This window comes from Anas acuta, chromosome 2, assembly GCF_963932015.1.
Source record: "Anas acuta chromosome 2, bAnaAcu1.1, whole genome shotgun sequence".
Classification (NCBI taxonomy): Eukaryota; Metazoa; Chordata; class Aves; order Anseriformes; family Anatidae; genus Anas; species Anas acuta.
In genome coordinates this window covers 68194415-68214476 of record NC_088980.1, presented here as the reverse complement: position 1 = coordinate 68214476, position 20062 = coordinate 68194415, and the positions used below count along the sequence as shown (strand labels likewise).

The 20062-nt window shown below is 38.1% G+C and overlaps 1 long non-coding RNA gene across 1 annotated transcript in view; it reads left to right on the top strand.

Moving 5' to 3' along the window:
• Positions 1-6144: 6144 nt before the first annotated feature.
• Positions 6145-20062, top strand: part of LOC137850565 (uncharacterized) — a 43762-nt gene continuing 29844 nt past the window's right edge. Inside the window, exons 1-2 of the long non-coding RNA XR_011092640.1 lie at positions 6145-6277; positions 6370-6477. This is a non-coding gene — a long non-coding RNA (uncharacterized lncRNA). The remainder of the gene's footprint in view (positions 6278-6369; positions 6478-20062) is intronic.

Below are 20062 nucleotides of genomic sequence, written 5' to 3'. Positions count from 1 at the left end.
TAGGAAACGTATTTTCTGATGTATGTTTTAAATCTTTTGTGCAACATGGACTCATGCTGGCCAGTTGTTCACTGCAGTTGGTATTCCCAAATGTATACGTAAACTATGCAATCAGCAATTTTTTCAGCCATTACCTGGAAATTGCTTTATACACCTGAATCACCAGAAATTATTAAACTAGATCAAAGTTGGGTGACAGTGAGGTCATCCAGTTGGGTGGCTATTGTCACGTGTCCTAGTATCATTTGATGATGCACTGATAGAATATATATCACTGTGACAGAATGCAGCAAAAGGAAATATATATTTGAAGGAAGTTCACATCACCAGAAAAACCTGGGGATGGCCAACTGCATGTCTACATATAGGGCTATCTTTAGAGACATCAATAGTGTATCCATGGCCATTTGTAAATGCCATACTGCTGACCTGCCTACACAGGAGGACCCTCATCAGTTGGGCTTTCCATTAGCTCAAGGGAATGTGTGATAGTTCTTTATTCTATTCTTCATTCAAATTAAGTAATTTGTAAACAGGAAGCAAACTCAAAGCAGATGGCATTTTACTTTTCATAATGCAAAGACCAAATTGTTATTTAATCCTTCTAGTCTGATTTAATATGAGGCATCTCTTCTGCTGTTAATGGTAGGAACTCAGAACTTTGGGGGTTTCTCTCCTTATCCCAGAATGCAGAATGGTTTATCTCCCTGTTCTTATGGCTTCTCTTGTAACAACAAATGTGAAGCTATAAATGAATCAATTCATGACATTAGAAGCCTTTCACAAGAGACATCCATGTTTCTATCTTGCTTTCCTCCTTCAAGCCATTGCTACATATGAGGAAGAAAATGACAGTACAATCCCTTCCTTTAATTCTTCACAAATCTTTTTTTTTTTCTTCCGCATTCACACTTGCAGTTCTGACACACTTTGCTAATCTTCTTTTTACCCTTACTTTCTCAAGTGGATCTGCTGAAAACACATAAAATTATTCTTCTTCTAGGCAATATTTACTTGAATTATGTCATATTTACTTGAATTATGTCAACTCCATATTAAGATTTTTCTTTCAGAAAAAGAAAACAATGCCCTGAACTATATGCATGTAGGTAAGACACCTTTGCTATAGATATTTTTTTTCATAGCTGAGATTTACCTCTTTCTGTATTATTTTTATTCTGATGTTTCTTTTTATTAGGGTTTTTAATATATTTGTCAAGCATGGCTGTGGTTTTCTCTGTAAGCCTTTAACATATAAGGGAAGATTTTTATACAACAAATAAGAATTACTTAATTTAACAAAACAAAAGGAAAAAAAATCCAAAGGTGGTCTAAAAAGCTAAAATATACCTATAAGCACAGTCTAGTACTTAACAGGCACATAGCTTTAACTATATGCATAATCCTGCTGAAATCTAGGACAGAGAACTGTATTTAGAACAGTTTTTAAACACTCTTCTGACCAACTGCGGTTGTAACAAATTTTGTGTTCAAGCAGAACACAATTAACAACCACAGAAAGAAAAAAGCTACATGCTTGTCCCAGGTTGCCTGTAGAGTGATTTTATTTCTGATGCCTTCCTTCAGTTGGACAAACTGTTGTCAAAGCAGCAGTTTGCTTGGCACCCAGGCTTTGTGGGAACAACCATTTCTGAATGCTAAAGCAAAGGCTGATCTGCTTTCACTTTCCTTGTGGGCAAGACTTAAAGTGCTAGAAAACAGAGGTACCTTGGTTCTTGAGGTTTGCAGGAGAATGCAGCTAACCTGAGCCAGGCTGCTTTCTTACCTTCCTTTTCCTCCACAAATAAATCAAAACCAACAGAGTAAGGAAAAGATTAATACATTTGGAGTTTGGGAACAGAAAGACTGACTCATTCTTGTTTATGATGCTTGCCTGGTTAGTGATTTGAAACAAAAGAAAAGTATCTAGCTAGATTTCTCAAACACATGCCAAGCATAAAGGGTTCAACCGTGCCAGGCTTCCACCTTCCTTGTGACATCATCTGAAAGGCTGTGTAATTCCCTGCAGCAAAATATCCAGAGGTCATGGCAGCTTGCTTAAGCAGCTGAAATCTGTTTGCTGTCCTCTATACACTTGCATTTGGAAGAGAGTTTATGATAATTATCTAATTAAGGTATGGAAAAGTTCACAGACTGTTCATAAATAAACAGTGAAGGAAGCTGGCTAGAGAGATTAACTAGTAGTGTGATCTAGCAGCAAAATAAAATTTAAGAATGAGCTTTCTTCAGATTTTAGACCCTATGGTTGTTTCCTATACCTTCCTACCAGAAGAACTTGTGATCTCAATACCTAACAAAAAATAATCAGGTCACTTTACCTCCTCAAATATCATGTGATCATAAACCATCTGTCAAAAATACCATCTTAATGCTACGCGGGTTTACTTGATTAATATATGCATATATTTCTTCACGTCCCATTTCAGTTATCTTGTGGATGTAGCTTCACTGTTTTCATCTTGTGGAACAACAGAGTTGTTGATATAATTTCAAACTTTTATCATACTGGTAATTCATATATCTGGCAGAACACCTTTTAGCTTTCAGATTTCAAACCAAATGTAATAAATGGTATGTTTTCCTGAGAGGGAAACATTGAATCTAACCATTTCCTATTTGCTTTATTTCCTATTTGCTTTATTCCATTCCATTTCTTCATTTTTCTTTTGATTTAAAGAAAGACTGCAATAGCACAAACTAATGTAAATTCTGTTTTCACTTGGTAAATTCAGTAATCCTCCATTTTCACTGACTTCAACTTTCAGATCTTCTATTTCAAACTAAAGGAAAAAAAAAAAAACAAACAAACATGTTTTTATCAATCGGGCCTTGCCTTTTCTCTTCTCTATCATTTAGCATTGCAATGCCACATGATTATAAACACTGCTAGTTTCACTCTAGGTTTTAAAAACAAGTCAAAACACCAGTCTTGGGGAATCACTGGTAAAGGACTATAAACTAAAGTTAGTTTGAACACCAATGTACTTTTGTACAATGTGCAGTAATTTTGTTTTCAGGATTTTTATTTTCTGTTTCAATGAACTCAGTTCTGTTCAATATATACTTCAGTCAACACTGAGAAACCAATCAGAAACTAAGAACAAACAAAAACCCAAAGAGCTTGTTTTGACTTTCAACTCTGACGTACATAGTAGATTTAAAAGTTTGAGCTCTACCAGTTTGAAGGCTTTGATGGATATTATGAACAGGAACAGTTAGCTTAAGTATGTAATCACACTATTTCTTTTATTTAATATTCTTGTTTTAAATGAAAAAATATCTGTTCAAGTGAATTTCGTTTTTCACTCTGTATACTCACCAAGTTTAAGATAGATTTACTTAGTGAGAACTATTTTTACATTGTTTTTCCCTACATTAGTAAAGATGTTGCAAGTTCTATGGAAATAAATTATAACACAACCAAAATAAAAATTATATTCACCTAATAAAAAGGAGATACACTCACCACATTCTAGTATTATAAAAAAAAAAAAAAAAAAAAAGATCCTAAACTATATTAAACTAAAAAGCTGACAAGAAAATGGGTAAAGATATAATGCATCTTTCTGATAAGTGAAAAACGCATGAAGTGGGCAACTTGCTATGAAGTAAGCCACATATTTTACTGCTTACCAATCAGCAAAAGTCAAGCTTTCTAAAGGGGAGAAAAAAAGGACAAATGCAAACAAAAGTAACAGCTAACTTAAATCACGTTAACCTTCTTGATGATTTAAATCCTAGTTAAAATAAACATTTCAAATCCTTAGAAATTAAATCAAATCAGTGAAAGTTTGGGGTTTGTACAGGCTTTTCATGTGTATCACAGCAAGAACCTGGCATATGACTGCAATACCAGTAGTAGTTGATCATGCCTGTTCTTACTTTGGATCTCTTTCCTGGTAATCAAGCCTGGCAGGTACCCCTTCTCCATGCTTGAGCTCTGGCTCACAGATGGATTTTACCCATAACTTTCAAGGAATTCACAACACCCGAGGTTTGCAAACTGTGACATACATAAATGCTGGCCAAGTTGCTAGTAACAGTTTGTAGACCACTTCGGGGTTATCCCTTGTACATGGCTGTGAGCAGCACTGCTACCATGGCTGCTGGTACCCAGAGAGATGCCTGCCACATTCTCCAACCACAGCCAGATGACAGTTCTGCAGCCTTCGGAGCAGAAGGAGACAACAACATGTTCTGTCAGGGTCTACAATGACCAGTTTTGTGAAGACAACCATGAACTTCAGGTTCAGAGCTGTCAGCTGGTCCTCTCATACTCCTTACAATGAAGGTCCTGCCCAGGACCTCCTCATAACTGCATGGCAATAAGCATCACAGAAAAACACCAATAGGCTTTTGGTTGAGAACAACTCTCACCAATATTTTCCCTTTCTCAGATATTTCTTTCTCAAAAGTTTGGAGATAAGAACATCCCCTAGTTTTGTACCCCTCTTTCCCTTCTGGCCTGCAGCTGTGCTGCAGGTATAATTTCTCTGGCAAGGAGCACAAGTCATATACAAAAAGTATATAAACAAGTAATAAAGTTCAGCCCATGTTTGCTCTTGGGAACATAACAAGGCAATTGCTTCAATAGTCTAAATATGTAACTTGCAACATAGTGATGATGACTCATTTGGCATTTACATTTTACTAGAAACCCACAAATTCCAACTGCTAACTCACTGTCTGTGTTGCTGGGATCAAAACCTGTATGAATGAAACAGTTCAGACCTTGCAAAAGCCTTCAGTCAGTGGGGAAGGCTTGATAGCTGGTCTCACAATAGAAGAAATCTGTCTGGTTTTATTTCTGGCAAGAGTCACTTTTTGAGAAATTGGGTCTATAAACTGCAGGGCATGAAACTATGATAATAAATGCATAGAAGCTTTCATATTTGTTAATTGCACATATTATAAGATGGAAACCAGAGAGAGTAGTTTTCTAAATTGGTATCAAGATTTTTTAAAGCAGAAGCTCTTTTAGCTATAGATTCTCACACAAAGCTCACCAGTGAGGTTTCTGAGTATCGAGAGACTGTGAATTGTGTTAGTATCTAAGATCTGCTAAACCAGACTATCATGTGAAGCACATAGCTCCTTAAAATTACCTTGTTCATATGTCCCAAGATAGATGTTAAAAAACAAAACAAGAAGTGACACTTCCTAAAGTCTTGTCCCAAACCAGTCACTGAGAAGTGACTTCTAGAGATTACCTTCTCAGAAATTGCTTACATGCTTCTGTTTACTGATGTAAAGGTAATTTAGGTGGCAACAAACTGATAATAGGTGGCAACAAACTGCTGTTACTCCTTACTCAAAAAAAAAACAAAAACAAAACAAACAAACAAACAAACAAAAACAAACAAACAAAAAACTCAGGTGCAGAAAAGTTGATTGTGTTTTTCTTCAGACCTCACAAAGGATCTGGGATCAAAACTCCTATCTTTAGCCTCCATCAATTTTCCAGAAATGGGAGATACTAATGTGATACCTGTGATGTTCTCCTTAGAGTGGGGGGCACATCTCCTCCTCCCACCCTATTTTCTTGATATTGCTACTTTGATCTTTCTTGTCAAATCACCTCTTGGTGCTGTCAACAGTACATTGAAAAAATAAAATGTTTAAGATAGCCGTGCCAGATAGCAGGTTGAAAAAAAAAAAAAAAAAGTTTAAGAATTCTTGCAAATACTAAAACATACCTCATACATTTGACCTGGTGTTTTTGTGTTGCATTGTTCAGTGGTATTTCATTGTTTCCTACAAAACTATAAAGGATACCTTTTTTTTTTTTTCCCCAGTAATAAGTCATGACAGACATTTAGACACACACAGAGTGAGACCTCCCCATGAGTTTTCTTTTGACATTGCTTGAATCAGGCTCTATGTTTAAAGAAAAAAATTCCTACACTACTTCCCTGTATTTTTAAATGAATGTCATCCAAATGGCGTTGCCATTCGAACACTGCAGTGAAAATTCTTTGCATGCTCACAGCGCAGTGTGGGAATCTCTGAAATTGTCCCCCGCAGGTTTGAATGCAGCTCCTGCAGGTTCACTTGAGCTTCATTTCGCTAATCACACAGGGACAGTTATTTTTTGTTCTCACTCAGCTCCTCTTTCACATGCAGGCACACACACGCCACACACACTCTCAGGCTGCATCTCTCCCGCTTCGTGGCACTTAAGTCCAGATTAGCTCTGACCATTCCTGCATGCAAGCGGAGAGCGAGCAGCACAACACCCCAGTGCCTAAGACCTTAGGTGGGTCGTTTGCTTCGAGCCAATTCACTCACATTTGCAATGGTAAGATTGATTTTTATCTTGCATTTCTGAGTTTGTTTAACTGATTTCAGAAGCTGCCACAGAGGCGGGGGCAGAGATCGTCTTCAAGGCTGCTGTCATCTGGAATTTTATGTACTTCATTTTCTTTCACTCTGTATGCCTGTCACATCGGCTTAACTGTGAGTAGCGTACTAGCCAGTACCTCTGGCATACTGTATATTAATAGAATATTGATATAGCCCAAATACTGTTGTGGGATTCATCATTTGGTAAATCCTCTGCCGTCTGCAGTTTTACAGAGCTGTTTAATTAGCAATTTTACAACCTCCTATTCTCTCATTAAATTAATTAATAATTAAGTTCAAATATAGGCATCCTTAATGTCATAATTATATTTCAGTTTTATGGTCACCAGAGTTTAGCTCATTAGGCAAGGTAGTCATAAACCATAGCTCTATTTAGGGGCTAAGGCACTGCTGTGCAGGTAGTCTTCTTCTGCTGGGTATTTTTATCTTTCTCACTTGCTCCCCTCCCAACATCTCTGCTTCTCCTGCTCCCCTCCCTCCCATTGCACTGTGCTAGCACTGGTATTTTCCTAGGGCTGACCTTTCTCATTCCTATGTAAAGATTAAAAAATCCCTGGCACACACCCTTGTGGCCACCCCCATCACTATCTGCAGAGCGGCAACACTGGCCTGTTGTAGACGCTGCTTCCTCGCAAGCCTCAGGGACCATCACCTTCAGCATTTGGCACCCAGCAGTGGCACATTTTCTGTACCATAGTGTCTATGACGTTGTACTCCTGCTTGACTGCATGATTTACCAAGGCATGGGACTTAGTAATGGCATTTCACACAGTCTGATATGTTGTGCATTGTTTTATATGGAGTGGATTTATTTCAGTCATTATCACTGATTAAACCAGCTTAGTTGAAAAGGCAAAGCAAAATTTGGCTTTGAAATTGTTCTTATTTAATTTTGTTTGCGCACACATAACCCAGGACAGCGCTAATTATCTCTTTAGTGTAGCTCATATTTCTAATGTAATTCATATGTAAATTGTAATTTAATTCATATGGGAATGTTTGTGTTCCTTGCATAATCTCAGTAAAGAGCACAAACAGTGAATTAAAACTGTTTGGAAATGAAAACTTTATGTTGCTTTTCTTGAACTGTGTTTGATTTGTTTTGGCTTGTTGTTTCTCTAATGAATCTCAATTCAAATGGATGGCTACAGCCAACACTCAGTCTGCTGTCTCCATATTCAAGCACCTTGCTCACTGGCCTGCTTTTCCTTCTCAGTTTGGGATAGGTGGGTTAACTTTATGCATGCTCACTACCTTTGGGGAAAAAAAAAAAAAAAAGGTTGTGCGATGACTATTATTAATAATGAATAGTTATAGGGCAAATCTTTATGCCTACAGTGCCAACAACAATGGCAAGGCACTATTTGTGCCACCTTGCTATGCAAACAAAACCGCAAGAGAGCACGGCAAGGCTTTAGGAGTGTTATTTTTCGTTTAACATATCTGACAGTATTAGGTTAAAATTTTAAGGCCAACCTAATTTTTCCAGTATGAACTTCTATTGTTTTATGGTCTTCTTTAAATCATCACATTGCTCAACGTGGTATCACTGCCATCTGCAAAGAAATTCTGCTGCTGAGTCAAAACTAATTTGTATTGGTAAAGTGTAGGAATGTAAAAGTTTTTCCTGGACTGCTGAATTTTTAGGGCATGTTTGCCTGCTGTATGTGGAAATAATGCTAAAGTACAAAACAACAGAAGAAGAACTAAATGTAACAGCAAGTGCAACACTGGGTGTCACCTGGAAGGTGAACATGAGAGCACCTAGAGCTGCTGGGAGCTGGGTCAACAGCACCAATCAGCTGATGCAGCAGAAATTGGGAAGGAAAGGACCTGACAGAAACAGGAAGGGTATAAAGGTCAAATGAAAGGATAAGTAACACTGAAGAGTTGACAAGTTACTAAATGATGATGCAAACTACAGCCTTCTGTATGCCCCTCATATTTCATAGCCTCAACTCTACATACATCAGGGAGATTATAACTGCCTATTTCTCAAAAAGATCTGTGGCTGGCCCATTGAAAAAGGTGCCACCTGCGTTGTAAGGACTGAAGTCAAGCCCTGAGTCACTGCTTCACCATGGCAAAACACAACACAGGAGTCAATGTGCAGTGGTGCTCCCAAGTTTGGTGGGCATGGTGCAGGAGATTTGTGACACAGTGATCCTGAGAACCCCTTTCAGTGGGCAACTGCTGCTCAGGGTGGTATGGAAAGCCCTCTGGGGAAACATTCTGAATTCTCTGCCATCCCCTCTGTCCCTCCTAAGTACAGTTGTAACCAAGAGAGAGGCAGGATTTTGAAGACTCGTTATCTGTGCATTGGTCCCTTCTGCTCTGTTGCCAGCTCTGGGGCGATCATGCCTTCCCAGTGGAAAGTGTTGCATGTACCAAGAAAAGAGGCAGAGGGGTCAGAGCAGTGAATGAGTACATGTACCTCATACCATCTCTCTGCTGTCTTCAGCATTACAAAAAGTACTCACTGTTTTATAGCCATCTCATATTTCTCAAGCATTTGGAACCTCCACCCCATCCAAAGCAGCTCACTTTGGGAACCCCCAAGATCATGGTGTAGTTTAGTGGAGCTGAGCAGAGGGCAGCCAAAGTGGGAAAGAGGGGACAGTGCTCTGCTTTGGCTGTGGTCATGCAGCCCCCTTCTTCTCTGCAGTGAGGTACCCTCTGGAGATAGATGCTGCCACATCTAGGGCATGCACTGGAGACATGCATGCACATACATCCACACTCCTACCTTATGACAGTACAAGAGCTGTCCAAAACTATTTTCAATAATTGATTTGCTGTTTAATTGAACATCATGACTGACTAACATAGCTCATTACTTTACTCATTAGTTAATTATCGGAGAAAGTAGGACAAGTCAATAAAATGGAAGGCTGTAAATTCCAATACTAATTAGCACCATTTCCTCAGAGACATATTTAAGGGCAGATTGGCTATCCGAACGTCCCTGGACCTTGTAGATGAAGGAAAAGGGTAGACTTACCATAAATCTAGATTACTGGCAAGCAAGGCTCATCAGCAGTAAGTAGTCAAGTACACAGGTGCTGAGTTACTGCCATGCACCCTGTTTGAACTGGCATATTGGAATGCAAGCAGCACTGGAATTCCTATTTTTACAAGAAAAGTGACTGGGGGAGGGGGAGGAGGGGAGGGAGGAGCAAGTGAGGGAGCACTCACACACCAGAGAGGATATATATTTGAAATAAATTATGCAAACTGAACTACTTTTGCAAAGCATGTTTGCTTTTCCTGAGCTCTCTCTGTTCCAGTCTCTCACATAAACTCACTTCCTCCTCTTTTTCCTCTTTTTTTTTTCCTCTAGTCCAAATCCAAGTCAAAAGATCAGTGCATCTTTTCTGAGGCGTGTACGTTTTTTACACATGGATTCTAATTTCTATGTGCTATTTTATGTAAAAAAAAAAAAAAGATAAACTCATTCAATAATGTCAATTATATTCTCCTATTATTGTTATTACATTCTGTATTATCTTAAAATAAGGTTGAAATACCATCTGAGGCAGAATTTAATAGCTCCAGCAGAGCTTTAATTAAGCCCCCCCAAAAGATTTAAAACAAAAAAATATAAAGATAGACCCAAGGAATTCTGGAGAAGAGGACGAACAAATATTGTATATATGTTTCTTTTCCTGGCCTACAATTTATATAGATATGAACCTATATGTATATATACAGTTACATATACACTTAAATGGCTATATATGTGTATATATAGAGACATATATGCAGATGCATACATACATATCTACTGAAATATACAGAGTTCTTGTTGCTCACTTAGAGGAAATCAGCAAACCTTGAGTGATGCACTTTAAAAGTCCTTAGATCTTACTGAGCCTTTTAGAAAACAACAAGAGGGCTCAGAGTATGAAAACGCTCTGGTGATATACTACTACTATGTCATTAAACAATTTGCCTAAATGAATTACAATTTCCCATCACTGAGGGATAAGGAATGATCTGCTTTTTGAGTTTCTTTTGTTGAGCCACATCTTGTGTGTCTTCCTCTCAACAGCTATCCACATTTGAAAAACTAATTTCCAGTTATGTGAATGAAAATGGAGATCAAAAGCATTACCTAAACTCAACTTAAGCAAAGAAATCACCCTAATAATAGCGCTCAGTCTGGAGCTTTAAATATTTAGCATTTCTAAAAATATATTAATAGATTAATGTAATAAAGAAAATCTATTACTTGACCTACTATACATGTATATTGTGCTTGCAGTTCTGATTTTTAAAGCCACAAGCTTTGATTTATTTTCATGTATTTAAAAAAAGCACTCTGCTAATAAAGTAAGACTGAGATTTAGGGCAGAAGGGGGAAATATGGTTGTTTTGCTTTTTATGGTTGTCTTTGCTTTTCTGTTTTGCTTAACAGACTGCTCCTGGTAGAAATAATGCAAAGAAAAATCTCTAATTGTTTCAGTAAAACAGAACAAACCAAACAACAACAACAAAATAACCCACCTGTTACACTGTCATATTTCATTATCCAATATTTGGGAGGGTATACTGTGATGTGATGTTCTCTAGGCATTAGTGAAGGAACAAAAAAATACCCATTATGTAAAACTGACCTGGGACAGAACTGAGAGAATGCAATGTTCTCAAAGAGGAGTTGGTTCAGCATAGGTGTAGGTAAAAGGTGCACGCACCATACATGAGAAAAGTATGCTTGTTAGCTTTTGGAAGTTACAAACAAGAACAATCTGAACAGCAGATGTGATTTCTCTCTTCTTTCCAGACAGCACTAAGCACTTTTTGGTAGTCAGATATTTTATAATGATTCTAGTTAGGTTTTCAGAACTGAGGAAGACTGGATCGCTAGCTAGGCTTGAGTGCCTTGGCTACATAACTATAGATAAGAGCCCCCAAACTGAGCAGCCAGCATGCTCCATCCACAAAGGTTCAACCTATGTGCTCAGCCATCTAATGAAGGCAGCGCTCCCAAACAAGCATCCTACCACGGCTTGAGCATAGATGTGATGAGGGTTCAGCTCCTTCCAGGCAGTCACACAACCCAGCCACAATGGGAGTGGAGCAGGAGTGGCGAGCAGGGTGACTGTGACAGGCTTCCAGCACTCAGCTGCCTTCATAGAACAGCATGAAAGGATTATTATGGTATAAATAAATTATATGAAAATGGGGAGGAGGCTGGTAGAGGACCCAACCTCAAGCTTTGAGCCACAAACGGCTCTAAACTTTACACTGAGGCCCAACATTTGCAGTGCTTACATCTTACACTGCTGCTTGTCGTACACAATGCAATGTACATACATAACGTAATGCAATTCTCATTTGCATGTTTAACTTCTTGTCTGTTTCTGTTATCAAACACTCCAGAATTGGAGGAAGAAGTTGATTATTGAGTGTGATACCTAGAGTACTCTGTGCCAGACAGTGTAAAACACACAGGCTGCAAGAGCTCTGGTGAATTTCCAGTGGTCCTCTTTTAGAGATGGGGCCCCCAGGCCCCTGCAGCCTTTAATCAGCTGTAACAGGAATGAAGCTGTCAGCTCCTGCTTGTATTCTGTCAGCTTTAGTACCACTTAGAGCATCCCTGACAAACACACAGTGCACATTTAACAGTCAATCTGTGAGTGAGCTTTTCATTTTGGAAGAAACTTTCTCAGGTTCCACTTCCTGCAAGGGAGAACTTGTAAATTATTAGGGAGGAAAGGGGAGCAAAACATCCTTCAATCACACTCGGTTGTTTTATGGAGAAACTCACTTATTTTTCCCTTAGCAGAATGATAGACTGTCTCAGTCCAAGGTGAAATCCCAGGCAGTGCAGGAGAGAGCAAAGGCTATCATCATGTGACAGTGACACCTCTCCTGCTCTATCAGTCAAACTGCACTAGCCAGATCGTGAATTGCAGCAGCTCACTGCTATTGGTAGTATTGTCATATAAAGTACGAAATATTTGCTCAGCTCTGGTGTGTTTATAAGTTTCCCATTAAGAATTCAAATTTAAAGATTTTTTCCAGCTGTACAAATTTCCCTTAATACCTTTCCCCAATCATTTCCCTCTGGTATTGCCTCAATTGCGTGGAGGTGTAACTCGTTGCCTGGGATAAGCAAGCTGGAGCAAAGCTGCTCCTGTTTTTTGAACATAGTGCATTTTAAAATAAGGCAACCTCCCACCCACACCCAAGAATTCTTTCTTACGTACCAATTTTTTGAAAACTTTTTTCTTATCCATTTCCTTCCTGATATGTGGCTGCTTTGATGCCTTTTTTTTTTTTTTTTTTTTTTTAAATGGACACTTTATGGGCTTGGCCTATTATTCACTAATTAAATGTCCTTTCTTATCCCTCTGGGAGTTTATAAATCTGAATATTACTTCTTCATAGAGCTCACTCTTATGACATCCCTGCTTTAAAAGCAACTGAATCTCACCTAATAGTGATAAAAATAAGGCCAGGGCATGTCTGGTCAGATTGGAAGGATAGTAGAGGAGGAAGGGACACATACAGCATCCTCACAAGTCAGAGTGGTCTGCAACATTCAGTTTTCCCCCAATCCCTAGGGTAATGTCATCTCAAGAGGGAAATTATTGTAACATTACAATACTGAACTCCAATAACTGCTCTGACCCCTGGGGACTTTGTTGTTTGCTGTCCCACAACATGGAAAATTCCCCGAATAGGCTCCTTCCCTAACCCCATTACAAACACGGTTTTCCCAAGGAGAAGACAAACTTCCTTGAGGTCACTCTAGGAGTTAGAGTACTCAGATGACAGTGTTTTGAGCCTTCTTATTCCATTTCCACAAAATGGAAATTAAAACACTTCTGGTCTCTTACAGGTCTCTTACAGGAAACTTATGACAACTGCATTCAGATAGAAATCGGGAAATTAATTCTAAATTAATTAGAAATTAAATTAAACATTGAAGTAATTAATAGTTGTGTGGCACCAATATGCAACTATTTATTACTACTGGTGTTACTGTTTTTCGTATTACAATTATTGTTTTATTTTTTATTTTATTTTTTCATTAATGTAGCTCTTCAAGGCCCTAGCCAGAAACAAGAAGGCTATGGCACCAGGTACTGTAGGATGCAGAACAAAACAAGGTCCTTTCTTCAAAGTTTTATGGGGCAGTGACAACATCTGTGGAGGCAATTCTGGTCCTAGCAATACAGAGAGTTACCTAGTAAAGTTTGGAAGATTTTTTTAGAGGAAAAAGTATTAATTCATATTGATTTTAGTTGGAGTTAGATACCTAACTTACATTGCAATCCAGGCCTGGATTAGGCAATTGCAGTTAATGACAAAGAACATTTACTGGCAGGCTCAGCAAACTGAAGTGCAAAAACCAGCTTTGGGAAAAAAAAAAAAAAAAAAAAAAAAAAAAACTTGCAGACTTAAACGTGGGAATGTTTCCAGTCATACTTCTGAAGAGAAAATGTTTCACACAAAGCCAGGGCTGCCCATCTTGCACAAGTCCAAGGAAATAAAGGAAATAGACCATGCCAAAAGGAGTCAAAATAAAGCCACACATCTCCATTTCACATTAAGACAGACAAATGAGGAAAGAAATAAATATTTGCCCATATATTTGAAAGGCCCTTCTTTCCTGCAGTTAACATTCATCAAATTCTCACTGCCTCTCTCAGTCAATTCTCTCCTTCAATTAACCAATAAGTCAATTTGTTCCTTCCCCACCGGAAAAAAAAATCCTCTCAGCAAAAACCTATCGCTTCACTATCAGATCAATTAACCCTTCCTTCTCACAGTGGAATCAATACACTCTTCCACTACATCTGTTTAACAACAAGCAGAACAGTGGAAAGAACCTAGGAAGCTTCTCTCCTTTTAATTGGCAGACTACATACGTATGGATGGCTCAACAGACATTTCTTCTGAGCATGCAAGCACAAAAGCCACTCAAAACAATGCTGTAGAGAATCAGATTTAAAGGTAACAAAAGAATACGAATTGAGCTTTTATCAATACCATTACATCTGTTCTGATAATCACAGAAATAGTACTTTAAACAAGAAGGGCGTGGGAAATTTCACTATACACAAGCTAACAGAAACTTGATGATGCAGCAAGAGTGCACCATTTGTAGACAAGATATAGATTATACAAAATATTCTATTCCAACAGGATATTCTGATTTAGTTAGGAAAAAAACAAATAGAGTGCCCATACACAAAGCTCTAGACATCCTTATGTTGCAAATGAAGATGGTTATGCAGGGGAAAAAAAAAATGAAAAAATCAAACCCTGCACTCAAATAAAGAACGACTATAAATCAGGGTTAATTCATTCCACTTCAACAGAATCATTCAATAAAATTCAGTAAAATCAACATGTTTGCAATTCAAAAAAATAATCAAATATGGTATTAAAAACCACAAGCTTAATAAGAGGTCACACCTGCTATTCAAAACGTATACACAGACAGACTCAGGAGACTGCCTCAGGATAGGCAAGCATCCATCCATCTGTGGGTGAAATGGTTACCATAAAACTAAGCAAAATAACAATGCACAGCAGATTAGGGCAAGAAATTAAAATTCTGAGCAGTTTAGATTACAAAAAATAATATAAATACCCAAATTGGTCAGGACACTGATATCAACACTCCCAGGAAAAAAAAAGAACAAGGAGCAAAGAGCTGATTTTCACCAGAAACTTTAGGAAAACTGTGATAAACACTCCACATGGTAATTAAGAAATGAGCATTGCACAATTGTATTTTGGGGGCTTTACCAAACATTTAGGTGTGTGAAGATCTGAAAGAAGAACTGCTAAACACAATGAAACATCCACTTAATTCTTCTAAAAAGTTCTGCCTTTTCACTTTGGTGGTGCTGTGTTGTTGTTTTTTTCCCCACTTTGACAGCTTTCTGTAGCAATGAGACTGAACACAGATTTTGTTTGTTACACCTGGATTGCATTACCAGAGTTGATACCAAATGTGCATCAAAGCAAAAGTGAAAACTACACCACTTTCTCTGTGAAACATGCAGGAAAACTTAAGATTTGTGAACATTTTCACAAGTAGAGCACTATTTGAATATTTATGACTATTCATCCGTAGAGTACTGAAGAGTTTAGCGTTATTATTATTAGCCAGTCTGTTTCTTAACCTGTTTTGCCATTAACTAGTAATCTCAATGTAGTAGCCCGAATTAGTCTTGGGCTGAATATTTTATTTAGGAAAGAATGAAAATTTGGGCCGAGGCAAACTATTCATAAACTTGTGCTGAGTTTTTTACTAGGTCACCTGAAACTAAAAAGAAAGAAATTCACTAAAATCAGGCTGCCCCTTTCCCCTTATTTCAATACCATGATTCCAGTTACTGTCTTTAAATTCTCTTCTATTCCAGTGAGAACCAGGTCTCAGTTTAACCCACTTAATGCTTTTTGAGCATCTCCAAGTTTAGGTACCAGAATCTCCCTAAAAACACTAAGGGACCTGTGGTTTCCTTTGGGAGCCCAGCTGCTTCAAGTGCCCTGTAGCTGAGCACACTGCTTGCGTCAAAGAGCTCCTGGCATAAGGGCTCCTCCCTGCAAGGATGCTGCATCCCAATTTAGGCACTGACAGCTCCATTTCAATGAGTCAGTCATACAGTACCTCCAATTTAACCCTCCACAGGATAAAAGAGACTGAGGTTGGTGCTCTAAAGAATGCTACAAGACCTACAAATATTAGTGGCCTTTTCTTCTGAAAAGCTAAAATATTATACAGCTTCTTTGAGACATTTTTTTTTCTTTTTTTATTTAAATCTATAATGTATCATACAAATATATTGTGCATTATACATTCCATGCTGTGAACACACACTGATGATCATTTCTGATATAGCTTCTTTTGAAATCATCACACAGAACCAGAGACATGGACAGTGTCAGCACTGCAGCTCAGTTCGCCACTGGTTTTCTAAGCATCTCAAACAGCTGTTTTGAAGGCTGAACACTCTGAGGCAGCTGAAAGTGCAGTTGCTCTAGCCTGATCTTCCGTAATGTAAATGTATGTTTATTTTGAATCACAGCTGATTGTATGTACCATAAGACTCCTCCATCACAAAATAGCTCTGATTGAAGTAAGTTCTCCTCGCTCTGTTGAGCTGCCGAGATGGATCTTTTCACAGTTTTACCCCAGTGCCGTAAGCGCTGCATGGTAGGGAAGGAGTGGAGAGCTTAACCATCTTTAGGAAGGTTACAGAAGGAAGAGAAGGTGGCAGGACACCCACTGCACCTGCAGCATTCTTTGTGATCATGACTCAGTGGGTCTCCCTTAATCTGGGAAGACAGAGAGAAAACAGAGAGGACACAAGACCAAATAATTTACTTCCACATTGCGTGGCAACAGGGCACAATGCGGATGTGTAAGTTGACCAGAAAGATGTGTTCACACTGTTACCCTTGAAATCCTTGGTATTGTTGATCACAGTGTTTGCAGCTTAGCTCCTGGTCCTCTCCACCCCCTTCCTTTCAGTTCCTCCTTACACGGAAGGCTGTGGACACCTTGCACTTGGCCTTGGGGAGGAAGCAGCAGAAGGCTCTCCTTATTTACCTTAGCCATTTCCCCATGTAATCTGGTTAATCATGTAGCTAACAGGCAGCACAGAGGAGTCCCTCACACTGTGATTCACAAAGCCAACCCATTCATATTTCATACAATAGAGCATTTAAGTCACCCCATGCCTTGCCAAGACAATTGGGCTCCCTTTGTTCCATCATTTTGGGTAGGGGTCTCCTTCCCTACCCCCTCTTTGATACCGGCATATGTTCTAGCTCTTGCCTGCTGCAGCTGGGCAAGAGCTGTTAGTTTTGTTTTGTCCCCCAAAACCAATGAATCTATTGTGGTGGTGTGAAATGTGGGTTAAAACAGTCCCCACATATATGCATAAATTAGCCATTTGCTATGCTTCAACTTAACAGCGAGGTGACTGAGAAGGCAGTGTTCATGCCCTCCCATTTAAAATGGGCAATCTGTTGAGCACAAATAAAATCATAAATAAAAGACTGACTGCATGCATTGTTTCAAAAATGTTTCGCTGCGCTATATCAAAGCAAAATAAGTGTCTTTACCCCCAATGTACTGCAGCCATAAAGAAAGCTCAAAACCTGGTCTGTAAAACAAAATCACAGAAAGCTAAAATGCATTCACATGGCTATGAAATATTAAATATTCAGACTATATTCCTGCAATAAAAATTGCTATTGCATACACATCTTTACTCGCTGGCCCTCTCACATTTGGGATATATTGAACTCAATAGCCTTACAGCAGCAACAGGATCTGATCCCATATTTATATAAATAAACCAAAGGCAAAATATCCCAAGTAAACAGTTGCAGTTTGGGATGTGCATCTTCTGTGTGTTGACCTGTGCATCAGAACTGGCACAGGGATAGTGCCACCTGCTGCTAGACTAAACCATCAAATCTCTACCAACCCTGTGTGGCAGTGATAAAAAGTCAATTCTCTCCAAAAACTCTTTGTATCTTGTTCAAAATGAATCTGGTGGTGTCTCCATTTCTCTCCAGAGGTGTAGAGAAATGGCACTCAGAAAAGTTTCCTCAAAATGAGTATTACAAGCCAAGGTTAAGACCTAGAACATAAATGCTTTGTTCATTTTTATTTTTAAGAATAACCTTAAATGCATTACAATGTAATTCAGTTTATTTAAAAAAAAAAAAAAAAAAAGATTTAATGACAAGCTAGAAAGCACCATTCATTACTAGTTCAGGCTCATGCCACTCTGCAGACTGATGCTGAAACATGTCACTTGTGGCTTTTCTCCTCGAAATGCCTGAGACATTCTTTGGCTTGAATTCAGAGTTTGAAAGTTCATACCTGTGCTATGTACTACAGATTTCTTTCATTTTTACTCTAGAATAGGAAAAAAAAAATTTTGAGCAGTCTTTTATGGTCTTGAGAGCCAATTTTCCACAGAAAGCTAAGCTTTCCATGAAGAGTTAATTAACTAGTGCACATGCAACATTTTACAGACTTAGTAATAGTACTGTATTGTTTAATGTAGGCAAGAGGAAAGAAAACAAACAAACAAGCAAACAAACAAACAAACAAAAAAAAAAACACACAACAAAAAAAAACACTATAGAGCAAGCTCACCTAGCTACTTTCCTGTAAAGCTGGAAGAGAAGAAAGGAAAGTCAAAATCTTGAGGGGAGCAGAGGATAACACAGATGTGTTTAAAAGTTTTGTTTTGAGTGATCGAAGAAGGCACAATATTTCATTTCAAAATCCAACTTTTTTATATCGGTATTTTGAAAGCTCTACTTTTTCCTCTTCTCAAAAATCACAGAATAACAAAAACACAAACATTCTCAAAGCTGATCTTTTAGGCCAGACTCCAATACTCTTGTGCACAGCAGCAATCTATCTGTACATCTCCCACTGAAGTAAAGCAGATTTTGTTGAAATTTATATCAATAGAATTTATACCACTAATTTATACTAATACAGCTAAATTTGTAAATGGTTACCTCCCCCAGCACCCAAGCAGTAGGAACACAGCTAAAGCGATATAAATGTGCTAATCCCAGCACGGCATATTCCCACATCTCCCTGTATCAAATCATTCTAAAGTGTTTTCAATATACAAGTTAATTAGCTACAGTGAAGCAGCAGAGTAACATCTAATGAAGACCGTGGCTTAAAATACCAGAAGTGGCTTGTTATACTCTTTCCCTTTTTTAATATTGATACATTATTTTGATTTGGTTATGGATATGACACAAGAGAGTTCAAAATGAGATAGAAGTTCCAGGATTGTTTTGCTTATATGGTAAACACACTGGACACATTTAACAGATAGAGAATAGAATTTCTGTGTCTCAAAATGCTACTATCATAAAGTATCTATCTATAAATGTATTTATACTTGTAATGCTGAACAAGATGACACTTTTGATATTAAATGTGTACAACATTATATTTTAATTACATAATTTCTCATAAAAAAAATCAGTGCAAAGGAAAACAGTTATGTACATTCTATTCAAAATAAATCTCTCTAAAAATGATTGTACAAAGTTAAAATGATACAAGCAATCAATGCTGGTAAAGTAAAACTTACAGAGATAAGTTAGGAAACAGCAAAATAGAATAAACTACCTAAGAAATATCTGCTGCTTTCAGGAAGCAGAGTTGCCACAGTTACACATTTCTGATTTAACTAAGAAATGAAAATCTCTAATTAATTAAACTAAGGTCCTGATCCTGACTGGATGTGGAAGTCAATGCGACTTTACTTACATGAACCTCATTGCTCGTGTGGGACTCAACACTCCCTTTTACTGTTTATCAGGGATGAAGCTCATTTTATAACCCCACCACTTCATTAGCACCTTTCCAGCACATTATCTTTGTCCTAATCCTCCTGTCACTTTAGGGATTCAGGGTCATTAGAGCACTTGAAGGTCGATGTTATTGTCATGGAGGTGTGAATTGATCACTAAAATGACAACTGGTGACAAGTGTACTTTATTAGTTTGCTACTTTGCCTCTTAATTGCAACTGATTAGCCTGTCGGTTACAAAGGAAATTTGGACTCCTGTCATTAACAAAGATTACACTGTTTCCTATAGGACCATTTGACACCTTACTCCCCCCCCTCCCCCCCCTCCAAGCAACCCATTTAGACAT